This window comes from Condylura cristata, unplaced genomic scaffold, assembly GCF_000260355.1.
Source record: "Condylura cristata isolate star-nosed mole 26May11 unplaced genomic scaffold, ConCri1.0 scaffold00036, whole genome shotgun sequence".
Lineage (NCBI taxonomy): Eukaryota > Metazoa > Chordata > Mammalia > Eulipotyphla > Talpidae > Condylura > Condylura cristata.
The window spans coordinates 13,618,528-13,638,980 of NW_004567137.1; the positions used below are offsets into that span (position 1 = coordinate 13,618,528).

At 41.5% G+C, this 20,453-nt stretch overlaps 1 protein-coding gene and 1 pseudogene across 3 annotated transcripts in view; one reads left to right on the plus strand and one right to left on the minus strand.

Annotated features, from left to right (window-relative positions):
• The window catches only part of LOH12CR1 (loss of heterozygosity, 12, chromosomal region 1), a 68,036-nt gene that overhangs the window by 25,543 nt on the left and 22,040 nt on the right, over nucleotides 1-20,453 (minus strand). The gene's annotated exons all lie outside the window — the stretch shown is intronic.
• On the plus strand, nucleotides 18,516-18,991 carry LOC105854391 (annotated as a pseudogene).

The following is a 20,453-nucleotide window of genomic DNA, read 5'->3' on the forward strand; positions in this document are numbered from 1 at the left end:
ATGTCTTTTGCAGCAACTTGGATGGAGCTGGAAAAGATCATGCTTAGTGAGATAAGCCAGAAAGAGAAAGAAAAATATCGGATGGTTTCACTCATAGCAGGAGTATAATGGATCAGGCGAGAAAATAACAAGAATAATGAACAGCCATAGACCAGAGACATTTTGCGGGGGTGGTGTGGGGAATGGGTTCAAAAACGGGGGGTGGGGTGGGGAGGGAAGTGCACGGGATTATGGCACACAGGTGACTTGGTGATGGGAAACCCGCGGGGATTACAATTGAGATGGGAAAAAAAAAGTGTACAAAATGATGTAAAAATAAACTGTTATAAAAAATTAAAAAAAATTCAAACCTTGAAAGAGAAAAAAGGTCTCCAATCAATAACCTAATGTTACCACTTGACAGAAAAAGAACAAACCCAAAGCTAGCAGAATGAAGAAAATAAACAATTAGACAAAAATTAAAATTATAGAAAACAGAAAAATAATAAAGTCAACAAAACCAAAAGCTGAACTGGACAAAATAAGGCAAAGAAAAGTGGTGAACGAAGTAAGGCAAAGAATCTCAGTGGTGGGAATTTCACGGGGACTAAACCTGAGAGGAGAAAGCAAATATAGTACCAAAATGAACAGTGATATAAAATATAAATACATTTAAAATTTTTTAAGTTAACAAAAATTAACAAACTTGTAGCTAGAGGAACCAACAAAAAAGGTTATGAACATCAAAAATGAAAATGGGGACATTTATACCTATTCTACAGAAATAAAAGTGCTAAGTGAGCAAATGTACATCAACCAACTGGCTGCCTTAGGTGAAATGGACAAATTCCTAAAAACACAGTCTATCAAGACCCTATCATGAAGCTATATTAGAAAATCTGAATAGCTCTATGACTACTATGGTAGAATCAGTAATCAAAATTCTCCTAATGACTACAAGGAAGGCCCTTAACCTCCTTTCTTGGACAAATTCTATTAAACATGTAAAGAATGACTAACCCCAACCCCTCTCAAAATTTTCCAAAACATTGAAAAGGAGGGAACATTCTCTAACTCATTCCATAAATCCATCATTACTCTCACAGCAAAGTCAACACATTAGAAGTAAAAACTGATAATCCTTATAAACGATGAAGGAAAAATTCTCAACAAAATGCTACCAAATAAGAATTCAGCAGCAGGGCCCTCCCTGGTGGTGTAGCAGGTTGAAGCACAGCACTAAGAAGCTAAAGCCTCTTCAGTATGAGTTCGAACCCCGCCTACCCCAGATGTGACCCCCATGGAGCAGCAGACCTCTCCTGACCGGCCCGCCGCTCCCCTCAGCAATGTACTTCATCACTCTGCCTGTTCCGCTCTCCACTCTGTCTCTGGTGAATCCTCTCACTGCCCCTGCACCTCTGGCCTGTGCCCCAGTTCTGTATATACAAATAAATAAATCTTTAAAAAAAGAAAAAGAACTCAGCGGCATATTAAAAGTATTATACATTATAACCAGGTGGGATTTATTCCTGGGATACAAAGATGGTTCAACATACAGGAACTGATCAGTACAATACACAACAGTAACAAAATGAAAGCTACAAATTGTGATATTAACAGATGCAGAAAAGGCATTAGACAAAATTTTCAGTGTGGCAGCTGCACTGATTAAGCCCAGGTGACCTCTTCCTGCTCTAATGTCAATATCCAAAATGACAGCTTTTGAGATGTGAAGGCAGTTGTCTGGAACACCAAAGGAGTCTTCCCTTTCTGAAAGAGTCTGCTTCAAGGAACTGAAACTGTTTTTTACAAATGGTCATTGAACAAGTGATTCTACTTACAGTACTGTTGAACATACACATCTTAGAAAAACAGATGGCACGGGGCACCAAGACTGGTTATTAAAGAGGGGTGGTTATCCTTATAGAGTCAGCAACAATCACACTGGCAACCCGAAAATTTTTTGAAGTTTTCAGAAAGATGAATCATAGGTTCACTTTAAAGAAAAACAAGTTCAGCACTAAGAAAAGGAGGCAACAAAAAAGAAAAACAAAATATTAATACCAGGACTTTCTTGCTCAAAGAGATCACTCGCTTTGTAGATGTCAACTCCTGACTTCCTTCAGAGAGTACAAGCCCTGCATTCCAAAGGTTAATGGGAAACACAGGGTTATTTTCACTGGAGAAAATGCCCAGATCAGATGAAAAGTTCTCACTCTTAGTAACATAAAAGTGATCAAGCAGTACCGTCAATATGTAATAGCTCATTTCTAAGAATAAGATCAGTATTAGGAAAAAAAACAACTGATTTTTCCACACATGAAGCTTATCAGTTTGGAAACCCATCTCAATTTGGACTCAGTTTATATATAACTAATAGGAAATATATTCTTTCTTTACAGAGTTGGGCCCAAAGAATCTTGTTTTCTTCATCTGTCCTGCAGCTAGGATACAAGGACATGATGGAAGTTCACCAATCTATACACCTACCCCAGATACCAAATAGGGGGCAAATACTGAACAATAGAGGCTGTTTATAAAGTACATTCTCTGGTGACAGCAGCTTCCAGAAAAAACAATATTTCCGAGCTGAAGCTGCGAAGTGCAGGTTCCATGGCCAGTTAACACTGTTTGTGAGAGGAAAAGCATCAAGGGCAGCAATGGAGGCAGCAATGGAGACCTCCGTGTATCAATTCCGTGATTTTGGCCATTATGCCTGAGTAGGAGGCCCAAAACTCCACACTAAGGCTTTTCTGAAGATTTCTGTTAGACTGAATCCTTTCAATAAGTTCTTCAGCTGCTTAAGTCAGCAAGGAAACCTGACTGATCCACTTAACCTCAGCTTCTCTATCAAAGAAAAGGGGGTAGTACTATATACCTTGAAGGTAGCTGAGATTGAATGAGAAATATATGGACTGGTCCTTTGTAAACAAGTCACCTACTACAATTTGCTAAAATATGTCAGGCACTAGATCAAGCGTTCTATACTCCACAAGTAAGAAAATAGAGGCTGCCATGATGGCAGCTTCTGCTAGCTCAGCACCATACTAGGCAGGCCACAGAGTTGGTCTGATTTGTCAGGGCAACCTCAGGACACTGATTGTACTGTCCCCTCATAAAGTAAAGTGCCGGCAATAATAATCATGACAAATCACAGTAGTGGAAATGCTGCAATGAACACAATGACAAAATATTCTAACAAACATTTGATGACAACTCTATTACTGTAATCTAAGGAAGATAAACCACAAGAATCCAGGAGTTGCTAGTTCTGGAAACTCTTGTATCCATAATTTGGCAATTTACTTGAATTAGCTTAACATACCATTAACTGATGTGTTAGACTGTTTCTGCTATTTGAGATTTGGCTATACCTAGGAATCAAAATGCTTTCAGTAACAACATAGCTCATTTAAAACTAAATCTAGGCCCTCCCTGGTGGTACAGCGGGTTAAAGCACAGCACTAAGAAGCTTAAGCCACTTCCGCATGAGTTCGATCCCCACCTGCCCCGGAGGTGACCACATGGCGAGGCAGACCTCTCCTGACCCGCCCGCTGCTCCCCTCAGCAGTGTACTTGGTTGATCTGCCTGTTCTGCTCCCCACTCTGTCTCTGGTGAAGCCTCTCACCTTCCGCATCTCTGGCCTGTACCCCAGTTCTGTATGAATAAATAAATAAATCTTTGAAAATAAATAAATAAATAAATAAAACTAAATCTACACTGTTGGGACACAGTTGGTTGCAGGTTTATTTGGAGGATTTACTTCAGTGCCCTTCTCGTGTGTTGTTACTGATATCCCAGCTGAGTGAGGTGAAGGGATCTTATGTATATATTTTTAATCTGTGAAAGACTCAAGGCACACACAAGTCTTATAGACATGCACAAAGCCGCTCTCCATACATGTTTGCTGCTTCACACGCTGAGGAACGCTCCCATTTGGAAGAATCTTGCCAGCACAAGTGGTGTCCATGGGCACTGGCTAAAGCTCTAACTTGTGGAGGCCCAACTCTGCTGTCCAGCCCTCCAAGTGAAGTTCTGATGTAACTTTCTTTCTCACCAGAGCACACATTCTGTTCCTATCTCGCCAAAGAAATGAACTCATTACTGTTTCTAAAGTAAACTGACGTCACCCATACTTGAAGATATGGGCTCTTGTGCAAGTAGTAAATAAGGCCTTATCTATAAATCACTTGACCACAAGCTTTTGAAAATTCGGCAGAGGCAGTTATATGGATCTACAAGATAAAAGCGATACCAAAGGTCAACAAAACCAAGGATTAAACTTCGCTCCTTTTCCCTAGCAACTACGCAAAAACACACAGATGACATAGCCCATCATCACTAAGTCAAAGCTTGATTGATCTAGGGCGATTAAATTATATTCAACAAGTCCACTCCTTGGTTCTCTAACCCTTGACTGCAAGTTCACTGAGATAACATATCTGAATCCCAGGGTGACCACAAACACAGATTCCTATCACAGCGGAAGGAATGGGTTTCCAGTTCCAAGTCCATCAAGCATATGTATCACTGCCTTTGCTGTAGAAAATACTCCGAGTTAGAAAAATTCTAACTTTGCCTACTCTCCCTAAAGCACACAGCTGTGAAAACATCCTTCTTGAAGGAGCATGTTGGTTCTATCACTTGATAATATTCAGGGGAAAAATGGCTCGTTACTCTTTTCTCATTCTATGCTTAGGAAGGAGCTCCAGGAAGTAGGTAAAGACGAGAAGGAAATCCTTGGTGTGCCCAGAACGAGGGGACAGGAGCCAGGCCTAGTGGAAGGCAGTGGCACACTTAAGCAATATAATCCCAGGAATGCTGCACAGACTGCCAAGGTGATACCCCCACCTGAGTCATCCAGAGACACAAACATCTCTGAACAGAAATACACCTGCTTTTGTGGCGAAATGTCTATGTTGGGAAGGCAGGCTTGCAAAAGGGTTAAAAATACAGGTTGTAGAGCCAGGCCTCGGTTTCAGTGCTGGCCTCACCTGCACCAGCCGTATGACAGGTCTTTAAGCTCCTGAGTGTCAGCATCCTCACCTGCCAATTTGAGAAAAATATTTCCCCTAAGGGGTTTAAAGGGATTAGAGGATATAATCTATGTAACACCTTTGTTTAAAAAAAAAAAAAAGATAATAGTAAGAAAAAAAGTGGTGATTATTTTAATGGAAAAGTGGGACTGTGTTCCAAAACTGCTGCTTATATGCATCTTCTGAGAAATAATAAGAAAATGAGCAGTATCTGAAATACTTTAGAATTTTGATGTCCACCAGGCAGAAAAATATGTGGAAAGGTTTTTTTTTATCCTACCTATGTTCACATGTATAATTTTCACTATTAAAGACAAGATAGAAGGACTCCCTGATGGCGCAGGGGTTAAATCTCAGCACTATGAAGCTACTGGGAGCCACTGCAACATGAGTTTGATTACCAGCCAGGAAGTTGGCACAGCAGACCTCTCCTGTCTTGCCCGCTGCTCCCCTCAGCAGTGTACTTCGTCAATCTGCCTGTTCTGCTCCCTGCTCTGTCTCTGGTGAAGCCTCTCACCCCTGCCCCCTCTGTGCTGTACCCCGGTTCTTGTGTGCATAAATGAAAAAAAAGAAGACAAGATAGCTAAGTTAGACTTAGAAAGGAAACAAAGACTAAAAGTAGGTCAAGCATGTATTTGTTTTCATGTTAACTACTGAGAAGCTGACAAATACATAAAGGTTCAAATTCCCCAAATGATTTTGAGGGCAATTTTTATTACCAAACAACTTAGACAGTAAGTGAAAGTCCTAGGAAATCAAATTGGGCTTAAGTCAAGGAATCACACTCAACTAATCAAAGTCATCCAATAAAGGCGCCGATGCCTCGCATGCACTTTACTGGCCAGGATTAGATGTTCAGCAAGTCAAGGCTGGAAGTCTACTTCAATAAGGTATTTTGCAAAATACACTCAATTCAGGGACTCTGCAAGAAGTATGTGGGTGGTAAGACTTTAAAAATCCTTGCCTTTTCCCCCTTTACAGATGGGAGCTCCTGTATGGGTTTCCTGCTTCCCCAGCCTCTCCTCCCCACCACCCCCACCCCCACTAATTATTCAGATGGTTACTCGGTTTATCAATTAGCCATAAATTGAAAGACTAAAAGATGCATAACCAGACACATTGAAGAGGCAATTGGATGTGATTCTGGTGATTCCCTCTTAGGGTGTGATGGCTCATGCGTATGTGGTTTCATGCAGGATAGCTGTTACGCTAGGAATTCTGGAACTGTGAGTGTGGAAGTAAAGGTCAGTGGAACCTTGAGGGGGTTAGGGGGAGTCCTTATGGTACCCTTGCAATAGGCAGCATGCAATAACATCCATTTGGAGAAGTGTGAACTCCTACACTAAAACATATATACCATTGTAAACCAACAATAAACCTTAATACAAATAATTTCATCTTAAGAAGTCCTTTCCAAATTTAAGATTCTGTAATCCTTGAACACTACAATGCACAACCAACTCTGGTGTCCACAGCAAGGTAGAATTCCCTCTAACACTGTCTCTGGTAACAGAAAAGGTCTCCACATTCAGGTAAGAGGTAGATTTGTCACCCGATTCAAATACGAGTAAAGCTGGGATCGCAAGTTCCCCAACCATGTTCTGTTCTTTTATCTCTCCTATTTTTCTTTCCTCCGGGTACCTGCTTATGATCTAATTCCATACATATTTACTGACCTCTTCTAGAAATCTACCCTGATGAAACAAACTGAAACTCAGAAGATTTAGATCTCAAGACTGCCTACTGCATTATTATTTTACTATCAAAAATGTCTTCCAAGGGAGAATGGTGAAACTATAACACAATTGTACAAAGAAATGTTATGTATCTATTATAATGTTGCTTTCAAAGAATGTTCAGTGAAGTGGGAAGTATCACAATATAATTTTCTGTGAAATTGTTATATAAAATAACAAATTCAGCACAATTCTAATTTAAAGTGAATGTATATCATTATTTAGCACAATTCTAATTGAAAGCGAATGCATATCGGCCCTCCCTGGTGGCTCAGTGGGTAAAAGCACAGCACTGAGAATCTAAAGCCGCTTCCGCTTGAGTTCGATTCCCGCCTGCCCGGGAGGTGACTACATGGCGTGGCAGACCTCTCCTGACCAGCCCGCTGCTCCCCTCAGCAGTGTACTTCGTCGATCTGCCTGTTCTGCTCCCCACTCTGTCTCTGGTGAAGCCTCTCGCTGCCCCTAAGCCTCTGGCCTGTACTCCAGTTCTGTATGCACAAATAAATCTTAAAAAAAAAAAAAGTGAATGCATATCATGTATCTATTTATACAAGAAGGAAATATGTAACATAATGTTAATGATGGCTAGATCGAGATGGTGGGTCTCTGTTTTTCCTTTTTTGTCACTTTTTCCAAATTATCTAAATCATTATATATGTAACCACAAAATATGAGCAAAAAGGCTTTGTCACAGTTTTGTTGGGAGTGTAACTCTATAAGTGAAAATGAGTCCTTTCAAAGGACAAAGCATGGTATTAAAAAAATAAATTTGCATCTGATCCTATGTTTAAGAAGGTTGCTAAGCACAGTGCTGCCTTTAAATTAATCAGTAAACAAGAACAGCTGGGACAATATCCAGTTTTATTGAGGATATAGAACAACAGAAACTCTCATACATAGCTAGAAGAGATATAAATCAGCATGGTCACTTTGAAGAGTAACTTGACTATATCTAGTAAAATAACATACGTGTGTTCTACTAGGCAGCAATGTGTCCCTAGCTACAGAGCCCAGCACAAAGTAGCCCTCTGCAACTGGTCAGTAGGGAAAATCTCAAAGAACTCAAACACTAACAAGACCGTGGCTTTAAACAGTGAAATGTCCTTCAATGGAATATTACCCAGCAGTGGAAGTGAGGCTTATATTACCACTGATATTTTCAAAACTAGAAGCCCAGAGAAAGGAAAGTTAAAGATGTATGTGAAAAGTACACACAGTTAAGGCAATTTCATAAAAGAGTATATTAGCTATTGTTCAGAGATATGTAAATTTGTAGTAAAAAGTAAAGCATGAAAAATTACTTCCCACAGAGCAGGAGGAAAGGGGAGTATTAGGGAAATTTACAGAGGGTGGTGAGGAGGCTTTATATTTATGTGAAATATTTCTCTTCTGAGGGTTAAAATAAGATCTGAAGCAAATATGGGCAATTATTAAAATCTGATGAGGCAGAAAGACTCGCAGGCTTGTTCCTTTTGCTGTAAGCTAAGAGATAAGCCTTTCCAAAAAAGGGAATGTCAGGTGGCAGCTGGCAATCTCTTCCAAAAGCAAGACTCTACCCACAGCAGCAGGTCTTAAACTCTTGGGTCTGAAAACACCTTGGCCAACCCAACAGAAGCTATGGTTCAACTCTCCACAGTTTTATTATGACACCACCACCTCCACCCTCAGCCACGGTAGGAGACACTCAGGAAAATGTAGTCTCCAGTCTTCAGTTGACCGAAGCAAAGTCTACTCAAGCTTACAGTTAGCAAGCTAAACACTCAGGGAGGGGGCAAAGGCCTGGTTGCTCAGAGCTAGCCTGTGGCAAAAACAAGTCTCCCACTGCAGCAAGAATGCCAGGGGGTCTGACAGCAACCAGCGAGAAGGCTGAAAATCCAGCACGCAAGTCAAGGTTTATGAAACTAATTTATAAAAGGTCTGGGAAGCTTAAAAGAAAGACCCTTATATATAATTAAGCCATGGTACAAAACAAGGTTACAAGGTAAGCAGGGGCTCGTGATAAAGATTAATGAGTTTTGTTCCTATTTCTACAAACTTCCCTCTACTTGCACATCTTATTTAATAACTCTTAAGAGAGTTAACTCTATGCTGGTGTTTATGTTTAGCTTTTCCAGTAAAGTGGTGTCTTATGTTCAGAATGTCCAGTGAGCAGAAAAGGATGACCCTTCAGCTAGGGATGCAGTTAAACAGCCCAAGGAAAAGGGCTGCTAAGACAAAGTCACCATGAAAGCAGCAGCTGGCAGTGACCCACAGTGCTGGCCACGTACCCAGATGGACACAGTTTCTGGCAGGTGCAGCTGAGAAATGGAGACCCGCAAAAGCAAGAAGAGGGTGCTACAGCTCAACATGCAGGCGAAGGTATCTGATTTAGTCATCGCAGACCAGCCTCGCCCCTCGATGCTCTAGATACAAGGTACACAAAATTATCTTGGAAATGCCAATGTTGTAAGCTCAACAGTGCCATGTAAAACCTCCTGCTTGTGTGTTATCACCTTTCCTTATCTGTCTCCATTGCCCAATGCAAACCTGCCCCTCCTTCCCCAAGTTGCTCCATCCTCTCATTTCCCTTACACTACTTGGCTCCCCCCGCCCCCCACCTCTACTCCTGGACTGCAGATTTGCCACCTTTCGGAAAAAGAACCATCTACAGAACTGGAGATTTGGGGGTCTACCAGTGGGTTAGCTAAAAAGCCAAAGATCTCACTCCTGTCCTGACCAAGTTCTTCCTTGCCATCCATCTTTCCAAACTTCTTTTCCCAATGGAGTTCATGAAATCTACATACAAAAAGACTGATTCATCCCGGATGTCATCTGTGTCCCCAACCCTGCTCCCCATTTACAATGGACCAGGCCTTGACCGAACCAAATACCTCTAGCTAGTAATTTCATAACCATTTGGATAACCTTGACACTTCTTGGCTTTTAGGAATTTTTTTAAAGAGATTTATTTACTTATGCATGGAAGAGCTGGGGTACAGGCCAGAGGTGAGAGGATTCACCAGGGACAGAGTGGGGAGCAGAACAGGCAGATCGACTGAAATACACTGCTGCGGGGAGCAGTGGGGGAGACAGGAGAGGTCTGCCATGCCATGTGGGTAACCTCCCTGGATGGGAATTGAACTTGTGCTGCAGTGGCTGCAGCCAGCTTCATAATGCTGTACTTTAACCCTCTGCACCACCAGGGAGGGCCTCTTTTAAGAATTTAACATCAACCATCAAATCGCCCAAACTCCCAACATGGGAGAGGTTTCCTGAAAGGGGGAGACAGGTGGTGGTACCCCCTCCATAGGCTGCAATGTTGTCTGTGTGGAAGTGTGAATGAAAAGACTGTGCCTGGAGTTTGCTATCACCGCAATGTGGGTCTGCTTCATGGGTCTGCTCGCTCGCACTGCATGCAACCCTCTTTGAAGCCAAAAAGCTACAGGGGCCATTCTCCCTGAAAATGAGTCAAGCTGGTTACACAACCCTCCACAGGGGATCAGCACACAACAGCCTGGGAGGGAGCGTGGGAGGAGCCTGGTCAACATCTCTCCCCTCCGGTTCCAACTCAGATTCCTCCTGACAAAACAAACATGGCTTTTATATCATAGTAATTCTTTTGTAGCGAGCAACTTCTCGCATTCCTGCTCTGGCTTATTTTCCCCCATAATTCCTTACCCTTTGCCCGCAGTCCCTCCTCCCCGCCATGTTGTACTATTTGTATGGGAAAAAAAAATTTAAGAGTTGCTTCTTGCCAAGTGTGACATCAACTCATTCTTATTTAGTGATGTCCAGCAAGAACTTGCTCTCCCCAAACATTGGCTCGATCTGAAGCAACAAGATTATTAGCCGCATTTTGTTTTCCTTGCCACTTATTTTTGATGCTTTAGTTACCTCCGCAAAGGACAGCGCAACTCACTTGTACAACCCAAGGCACAGTACTTGGGTAGAGAGATCTTTTCAAACAGCTTCAGGATGACAACGTTATTGCCTCTTATAAAGAAAGCAAAAGATAACTGGATGATTCTGACTTCCCTGGAAAAGCTGCCATTGCTTTCAGAAACAAGAGTGAGCTGGCAATATTAGGGAAAACGCAAGCCCCAGTTCTGTTCCAAATGAAGGGCCTTTGTTAAAGGGAAACAAGAGAAAACTAAGTGACCCTTAAAATATTAAGACAGATATAGTCTTTTGCTTAACAACTTTGGCAAAGCACTGCTTCATGAATACCTGTGGAGAGCCAACATAAAATAAGCTGAAATTACACTTTTCAGTTAGTTCGTTGGAAAAATTAATTCTGTATTTGTAGCCTGTGCCCAGCCATGATTGATGGGCCTACTAAATAGGTACTAGTCCTCCCTCACTAAGTCTTTTCAAAACCCCTTGCACTGTATTCCTTGAAAACTCAAAGGTGTCACTGGAAAGAGTATTATTTCCTCGTTATCCTGCCTTCTGGGAATATCAGCAGGACTCATGACTGAACTCTCAGAATACGGACACTAACTTGCAGTGTGGCCAAGGCCCTGGGCGTGAGTGCCAATTCTGTCTCCTTCCCACCTGTCCCCTGTGCTGGCCAGGGTGGATCGCAAGGCCTAAGCCACAGGCAAAAAACTGTGGCATGCCTAGCAGCTTCCTAGATCCTCTTCTAGATGGCACGGCATTTGGGGATTCTGCAATATATTTAGGGGATTCATTTAGAAACCAAGCACTTTCACAGACTTTTAGGACTCAAGCTCCCAAGTGGACAGTCCTCAGAGATACAAGGTTGCAAACAAATGAGGTAACTAGAAAACACATCTCTCTGGAGAACAGCAAGTATTTAACCCCCCCACCCCCCAAAAAAGCATCAAAAAATTTCTACAGAGAAAAATAAGAAAATCATAGGGTATATAATTCTGGTTGTGTGTATGTGCGTGCACACACACACACTTGCACTTAAGTAAGCTGAAAAAAGACAATGGAAAAGGCTTTGAAAGTTGTAATTACAGAAAATTGCTCAGGTGACTTCATCCCACCCACAGGCGACTTCATCCCACCCACAGGCTTTTGATTTTCAAAAAGTATGACGAGCACTTTTTAAGTTAGTGTTCCCGAAAGGCTGCACCAAGATTTACATGGTTATTTCAGAACGGTATTTTATTAGCATTCAGGGTAATAATGGCTTCTAAATGAGTAGCAATTTCCAACATGAGCACCTTAAGTTTACATAAACACTCACTCTCGGTTTAAAGCTACAGGCCTAGAAGGATGCACTGGTCTGGGCATTCATGGAGGAATGGTCTACAAAGACGGAGAATTCTTCCACTCCAAGGCGTTTAACTTGACCTTTATAATGCACTGTGTCTTTATTGAAGCCTCCTAAGGTATTTGCCATGAGTATCAAACACTACTTCCAATGAAATCAGCACAAGGCAAGTCAGGAAAAAAGACAAACTTCGAACGACACCAACTCCTTCCAGTCCCTACCAGATTTCCCCCGCACCACTCCCAGTTGGTGTCTGTGAGTGTTCTTGGCCAGAGGAGCACTGCAAAGGGGCTAAGCCAGAGGAAACACTCCTACCAGTGACATGCAGCTCTTGTTCCCACTCTCCTGTGCCCCCCAGGCAAGCACAATTGAGGCTGTTCACTCTTTCCTGTATTGCCTTGTGGCAGCCAGTTGATTCTCACTCATTTCATAGTTTCAACTGCCCAGTTAGCCAAGAGGCAGGCAAAGCAAGTAAAATGGCTGATAGGGCTTGCAAAGAGTTATTATAAAGCCCATGCGTTAATGCTTATGTATTTTAGTTACAGGAAGCCCTTCAGACCACCCCCAAAGGCCTATTAATTTTTATTTTGGTTTCAAAGTCAACAGTGGCAAGTTAGGAGGTGGTTGTTACTTGCTATCAGCAATGGAGATGACAGAAGTACTATAAAAAGTCAACACACACACACCTGATCTCCACACAGCTGCATACAAAATCAAGCCTAACAATCAAAGCTGAGGCACCTCTAGTTGTAATACAGTATTATTTCAGAGATAAAGCAGCCCCAACATTAAAGAAAAAGAAAAATAAGAGAAACATACCAAGGTCAAATAATTTCACTGTTTCTAATTGTCAGAGTGAGAGGGCCTTTTTACATAATTAGCAGTTATATGTTGAGCCCTGACATATACCAAGTACATATTACAAATAAGCTATGCAGCCCACACAGGTTAGTCCTGCCAAGATCTGCACCCCCACAATGTTGGTTTTAGTTTATTTTACAGATGAGGAAAAGGAGGTACAGAGAGGTAAAGTGACTTGCCCAAGACCCTACATACAAGGTGGGACCTTTCCCATCTCTGAATAACTCCAAAGTCTGTCTTTTCCCATGATACTGCACTGAGCATGTTCTTGGAAAGTGCAGGAGCTGGTTCTCAGTTATGAAAAATGATCCTACCCATTCTGCTTAGATATTTCAGTAATGGAGAGTTCTCTCTGCACAATACCTAGTGCGGACGAGCACACGCTGCTAAGGCCAGTCCTATGGAGGTTAAGAACAGCTGTATGCCTACTTCCTAGCTTCAGGACTTGACCAACTCAAATGTGTTTACACAACAGTCTCATTATCTATAAAATGGGTCTAAATATACCCCTATAATAAGGATGCTGTGGGTTGTGAGATGCAGCATGAAAGTGCTTGGCTTACTGCCTGATGGACAACAGTTGCTCAATGCACATTACCATGAAAATGATTCTTATAGAAAGTTCTTTAGATCTGACGAGTGGTCTCTGTTCTGATCGAGCTTTCTGATCCTGAATCTGTTTCACAGCCACTTAATATTAGAAGAGCATTGTAAGTTATCTGTTCACCAAATAAGTCTTATCTACTTCAACACTTCTCTACATGACAAGATTTCTAGACAACCACCTCTGGCCACTCCGCCCAACATATGCTCTAGTTTACACCTACCTTCTTGCTGACACCCAGAACACTCTTGGAGGTACAGAGTGACCAGTGCCAAGTTCTGTGCCTGAGGCACTTCTACTTTTTGATCTTGGTATCAAAAAGTCTCCACTGAATTGAGATACTTTTCCTTCACCCTGTCCTTCTGCTAGTGATTGTTTTTAAATCTAAAGGCAGGAACTTGACAAGTATTACTTTTAAATGTTAGTGTGGTGTCACGCCATCTTTCATCTGCTGAGGTCTTTCAGAACCTTGGATCAGCCATCCACCATGTCAAATATTCTTTCTAATAGTTTATTGGCTGAAAGTTGTGTTAATATGCCTCTGCCTCTTTATTTAAGGTCGATCAACTAAACTTTAATGAACTGTCAAGTGTGTCAGAGGGTCTTTGGTAGGAGCTAAGACAAGTGATACGCAATTGAGTAAGATAAAGTCAAGGTCAGAACCCTGTAGTGTCCTATTTGTGATCTTCTGAGGTATCTTTGAAAAGTTTTAGTCTGCGGAAGAAAAGACTGACTGGAGGGACAATGAGTCTGCAAATATTTTCTATGGGAACAAACTTTTTAGGTTCAAAGAGTTGGAGCCAGCGGGTGGAATCTTACAGGGATGCATATTTTACAATCATCCTACCCTCTCTGCCACTCCTTCTTATCAATGGGAATATATTTTTCTATATCTCAGTTTCTGGCACCTCATTTGTTCTCCACAATTCATTAAAAATGGCAGTTTAGCAACTCTCTCTACAAGGTCTTTCAGTTTTCTGGATGACATGGTGAGGAGAGGGAGAAGGGAGAGTGAAGGAAGCAGTGCATGATCAGCTAACTGCACTTGTACTTCTTCATCAACAGTCTCTGACTGTTAGACTTGATTTTGTCTTTGCTTCTGGAAGCAAAAGAGGTGGTAAGTGGTTCCGTTCTGTCAAAGTTATTATGACCCTTAGGTGATTTCAGCAGTTGACTACCTACTGCAGCTTTTCTTCTGAACATAACTTCTGGTATTTCTACTCATCCTAGGTGTACCTTATCTCAGAAGCCTCTGCCCATCTTAGCTCTGATTTATCCAGAAACTGGTCAAGACTATATGACTCTCTTCATGGATGCGTCTTCAGCTTCATGTGCTTCTTCCCACATTTGGAACACATGTTTTTTTTTTTTTTTTAAGATTTATTTATTTATGCATACATAACCGGAGTACAGGCCAGAGGTGCAGGGGCAATGAGAGGCAACCAGAGACAGAGTGGGGAGCAGAGCAGGCTGACTGACAAGTACACTGCTGAGGGGAGCGGCGCACAGGTCAGGAGAGGTCTGCCATGCCATGTGGGTCACATCCAGGGCGGGGAATCAAACTCATGCTGAAGTAGCTTTAGCTTCTTAGTGCTGTGCTTTAACCCACTGTGAAACCAGGGAGGGCCCTGGAACACATGCTTTTTAAAGGAGAACATTTTGGAGTGTTCTTACGAGCCACAGTAATCACTTCAGATATCTTACCTTTTTCTTTCTCATCATAATGATTTGTATAAAGATGTATCCTATTAATTTAGGTAAGGTCAAAAAAGAGGATGAAAGTTATGGTTTGAAAAAACTTCCAATCAAGTGAGGTGAATGATCAGAATGAAATAGGAGACGCCAGAACCTCACCTTCTGGAACAGTGTCTGGAGCTCAGAGTAGCCACTCATATCTGTTCAACAAGTGAACAATCAACTTCTAGTAGGACAGAAGGCTGCCGCGGAGACAAGCTTTTACATAGAACAGTGTGGACAAAGGCCTAGAAGAGGTGGAGGAAAGGGAGCAGTCCTATCAGAGTGAAGACACAGGTAAGCAGTGCGAGATGCTGCTGGATGATTTGAGATTTTCTTGTCCAGCTGAGAAGCTCAGCTCTGATTCTGGCAGGCAATACAGAGCAGCCAAATACTCCGAGCAAGAAACATGTAAGTTGAGCTAAACTAAAGAAAGGTTCTGGCAGAGATGTTCAAAGTTAATTAGAAATAAAGTTTAAGTGTTCATTTAAAAATGTATTTATTCCCATGGGCCTAAGAAAAAACTCTGCCAGGTTCAGTACTATCTTTCTACATACTTTCTATATGAAAGCATAGCATCTGCCTCAACAACCTGGGTCCTGTACCAGGCTAGAAGCAGGAGAGTCAGTGAGGGTTACCAAAGCAAAGGAGGAATAAAACAAACCGAAAATAGAAAGGCCCCAGAACAGGTAGCTTCTTGCCAGAATTCAGTGCAAGTCGGAGGAGGATTAGCTTCACCTTGCTAAAAGAATGACTTAGTTGTCTAACCAAAGGGAGTTAGGTTCATATGTGGGAACATTTTTTTCCATTTCCATCTAATGCTTTTAATGTGTGGGGCTGCCTTGATATTCTGTTTCAATCTCTTCCAGTATATTGGCAGGAAGTGGAAAGAACAGCAGAAAGATAAAGTCTAACTGGCCACAATATTAATGTTAGCCTTCCTCTGGCTCTCGGACCAGACTTCAAATGACTCTTCCCTGACTTATACGTACACTTTATGAGTATGATTTCCTTTCCAAAATTATTCATGCCTTGTCCTAGTTTTCTTTATTGCATGACTATGGAACAATGTGTGACACAGTGGTTTACTAATATGCTTATCTACCACTGCTCAATGACCAGATCCAAAGAAAACAATGAATGTCATGATGAAATTTATTCTATCTTCTTTATTTACAGACACATCTCTTTTGCTTTTGAATATTAACTAACCCTGGCTAGCAGTTTCTGCTTGTTGATTTCATGCCATCTAAGTGAGCAGCAACCATGGGACTTCTATCTTAATTAGGCGTGGGTCAGGTCTTAAAGGAGAAGTTTTTTTTATTTAAAGATTTATGTATTTACGCATACAAGAACTGGGGTACACGTCAGGGGTGCAAGGGGGTGAGAGGATTCACCAGAAATAAAGTGGGGAGCAGAACAGAGGGATCTACTGAAGTATACTGCTGAGGGCAGCAGCGGTGGAGAGGTCTGCTGCACCATGTGGGTCAGCTCCGTGGTTGCAGTGATTAACCCCTTGCACCACTAGGGAGGCCCTTAAAGTAGAATTTTTACCCTACCTTCAACGGTCTCTCATTTATCTCTCTAGTCACTGACACCAGGTTTTGAAAGTATAGTCCACCACGTTATTTAAAGTCTCAGAAAAACAACTCAATGTGATAAATAAGCACTGTAGTTATACATAGTAGCAACACATAGGATACCATAATTACTTCATCAGTGTTATATAAAACAAACACGGAGCAAATAGACACCAAAAGAAACTTCATACATATCCTATTTAAACATTACCTCCCACTCATTACATATAGATGGCAATCTCTTTATGTTAAAAAATACTAAACAGAAATTAGAAAATTAAATGTATTCTTAAAAGATGGCCAGACTGGGCCCTCCCTGGTGGCACAATGGGTTAGAATACAGCACTGCAAGCTAGCCAATGCCGCTTCAGTATGAGTTCGATCCTTGGCCCTGGAGGTGACTCACATGGTGCAGCAGACCTCTCCAGTCTCACCTACTCCCCTCAGCATTATAAGTCATCCATCTGCCTGTTCTGCCCCCTACTCTGTCTCTGGTGAATCCTCTCACCGCCCCATACCTCTCACCTGCACCCCAGTTCTGTATGCCTAAATAAATTTTTTTTTTTAAAAAAGATGGCCAAACTTCTGTCTGTTGACAGTGATGTGAAATGAACTCTCCTCTAGCACTCTGAGGTGGCTTCTGTCCTGCTGAACATTCTTCAATGACTTGAATGAAGTTGCTCACACTATGTTAATCATGGGTCAAAAAAAAGCCCTAGGAAGCTAGACGCAAGAGCTACAGCTGATAATGAACTACGGGTGAATGTCTTGCACTTAAGACTCAAAAAACTCTCTGGAGAAGTGCCGGCAAAGAGAGGTGTGGCTTAACATCAGCACTTGTGAAAAAGATTTTAGGATGCAGATAATTCACTATGACTCAACCACAGGAGGCTGCCAAAAAAAGCTACTTGCTCTGTATTAAAATGAAAAGAGTGCGCAGAGCAAGGCAGACAATCCAGCTCATACCTGGGATATTCGATATAGTTCAAGGGGTCACACTTTAAGGACGTCAAAATGGAGTAGCTTTAGGTTGAAGGGCAGAAATCCTGGAGTAGAATAGTACAATAACTGCAATGAAAAACTCACTATAACAGTTCAACAGCGGTTTTGATACAGCCGGAGGAAAAAAATCAATAAAGCTTAAATCATTTAATCTAAAGAATAAAGAATATTGAAGGAAAATGTAGAGCTTCAGAGATAGGTGCAATACCATCACATACACCAAAACATGCATGGTAAGCTTCCCAGAGAGAAGCAGCTTACCATCTTTGGTAAAAAATAGTGATCCCCACATTCAAGGAGCTCAACGAATGCAAGTAGGGCCAAGACGAAGGGAACACAGCTAGACACTTAACCAGTCTGTTCCAATTCAGAGTCAAAACGAAAATCTTGAAAACAGCAAGTGCAAAGCAACTCATCTCAAACTGCAGAGGCTAAGAGAGACTTGAGCGACATGTGCAATGTACAATGTGCAGGGGAGAGGGGCTTTCGTAGACCAAGAATTCCATGCCCAGAAAATTGGAGATTCTTCAGAAAATGAATATAAAATAAAGGCATTCCCAGGTAAACAAAAACTGAGAAGATTCGTTGATGGTAGACCTAAATTAGAAAACGTACTAGAGGAAGTCTCTTTGCCCTAAACAAAAGTGATACCAGATGGTGACCTGAAGCGTACGTGCATCCATGTATTGCTGAGTTGTAAGTGAATGCCGGCAGGCCTACGTGGACTAGTGGGCTGTGTGTGGTTCCTTTCATTAGGGATCATGCAGAGAGATTCACATTTGGAGAGAGAGCTGAAACTGTTAGCCACAGCGCTTCCTCCAGACATCAGATGCCGGCAGGATAAAAACCAAATAAACTTACAACTCCTAATATGAGGTGGTATCAATACACCATATAAAAAAGGTGTTTTCAAGCTGGACGCTATGATTCCTCAGAGGTACCCATTTGAACTGCCTCAGATCTGATTTCTTATTCCAATCTATTATCCAAACATTAAATTTGCTGAAAGGATCTGTCTGGATGTTATCCAATTGCCAGCAAAAGGTGCTGAGAGGCCATCCCTCACAACTGTGTTGACTCTTCAGTTGTTTATGTTAGAACCTAACACAAATGGCACACACGTGGCCGATAAATCTTCAGAATTTAAGTATCATGAAGCTAGTCTTCCTCAAAAATGCCAGAGAAGCAGGCAAGATAGAAACAGAAAGCTGATGAGAAGGAGACACTGAGCAGCTAGCAGAGGCTAGCGGCTAAGACATGCACAGCACAGCGCAGAAAGCTAGGAAGCTCAGGGACAGAGAAAGAAATTCGGCCCTGGTGTATCATGGATTCATCTTGGTCCATATCGTTTGCCAAGACGGTTTAATTTGCCTTTGTTTCTTGAATGCTTTTCTTTGTATTTTTGTCCTTTATATTTAATGACATTTTAACTTGTACCCTACAAAATAGGTCTTGTCTATTTATAGACATGAGTGCAAAGGATCCTAACAGCATAATTAATAACAGTCAGAAACTATCAGTCAGGCTCAAAAAGAATAAGCAATGTGTGATTTCACTTATACAAAATATCCAGAAAAGGAGATGCCCTGTTGTTTAGTGTTGGGAGGGGGGATTGAGGGTTAAGTGCAAACCTGAAATCATCTTGCTATGGGTCCTTTATTTACCTCTTATTAAATCCAGTTAGATAAACCATCTTCCATGTACATTTCTTTCCCCCCAGTTTTCCTGTTCCTATCTTAGTTTGGGGTTTCATCACTTTATGTTGCTTTCCTGAGTCCAAACAAGATTCACCCATGATGCAGCATGTAGCAATAGTTAGCTACTTTTATTGCTGAACATAGGGCATTTTGTTTTAATAGGCTCACCAGCTGACGGGCATTTAGGTTGTTTCCAGTAGACTGAAATTTCTTCTAGTTTTCTCATATTTACTAGTATCTCCACTTCATAAAATGAAGAAATAGTAAACCAAAGAAACATATCCCTTCCATGGCTCTCTATTGATAAATCTGAAGCTAAAATGTATATCCGCTATAACTTTTGGACCTATATAAACAAGTGTAACGAGATATACTGCTCCAATGTTTTTCTTCCTTATATATTACAAAGAAACCTACTGACTAGAGGTGATCTTGAGTCATAATTTTAAAACCTGAAAATTACTGGAATCAGAGAAATTTATGCTAATTTTGAAACCTAGTGCATATGTGATCAAATTCCATTGTTCTTTTAATTCCTATGACAAATCCAATAACACATTTAGATTATCAGAGGTTTAATATTGTAATAGGATGAGTAAACAAAGCAGGCAAACACACTTTACAATTTTCTATCCATCCCCAATTTAGGATTGGTGCAAAAGGTCTGAATGTCCAGAAATGTGCATGCAGGCTTTTTGAAGTATGTAAAATATAGGAGAGTATATGTAATACAGGAACACAATATGTATGTGTGTGTGTGTGTGTGTGTATACTGAATTCTGCTTTTTAGTGATTTTTTGGTAATGTCCAAGATTGTAAGTATGTACAAAATCCATGCACTGGGGCCTCCCTGGTAGACTAGGGGTTAAGCTCAGCACTACCACTATGAATGCCCACCATGATGGCCTAGATCTGACCTCCAGCCAGGGAGTGACCCACATGGTGCAGCAGACCTCTCCTGTCTCCCTGCTGCCCCCCTCAGCAGTGTATTTCAGTCAATCT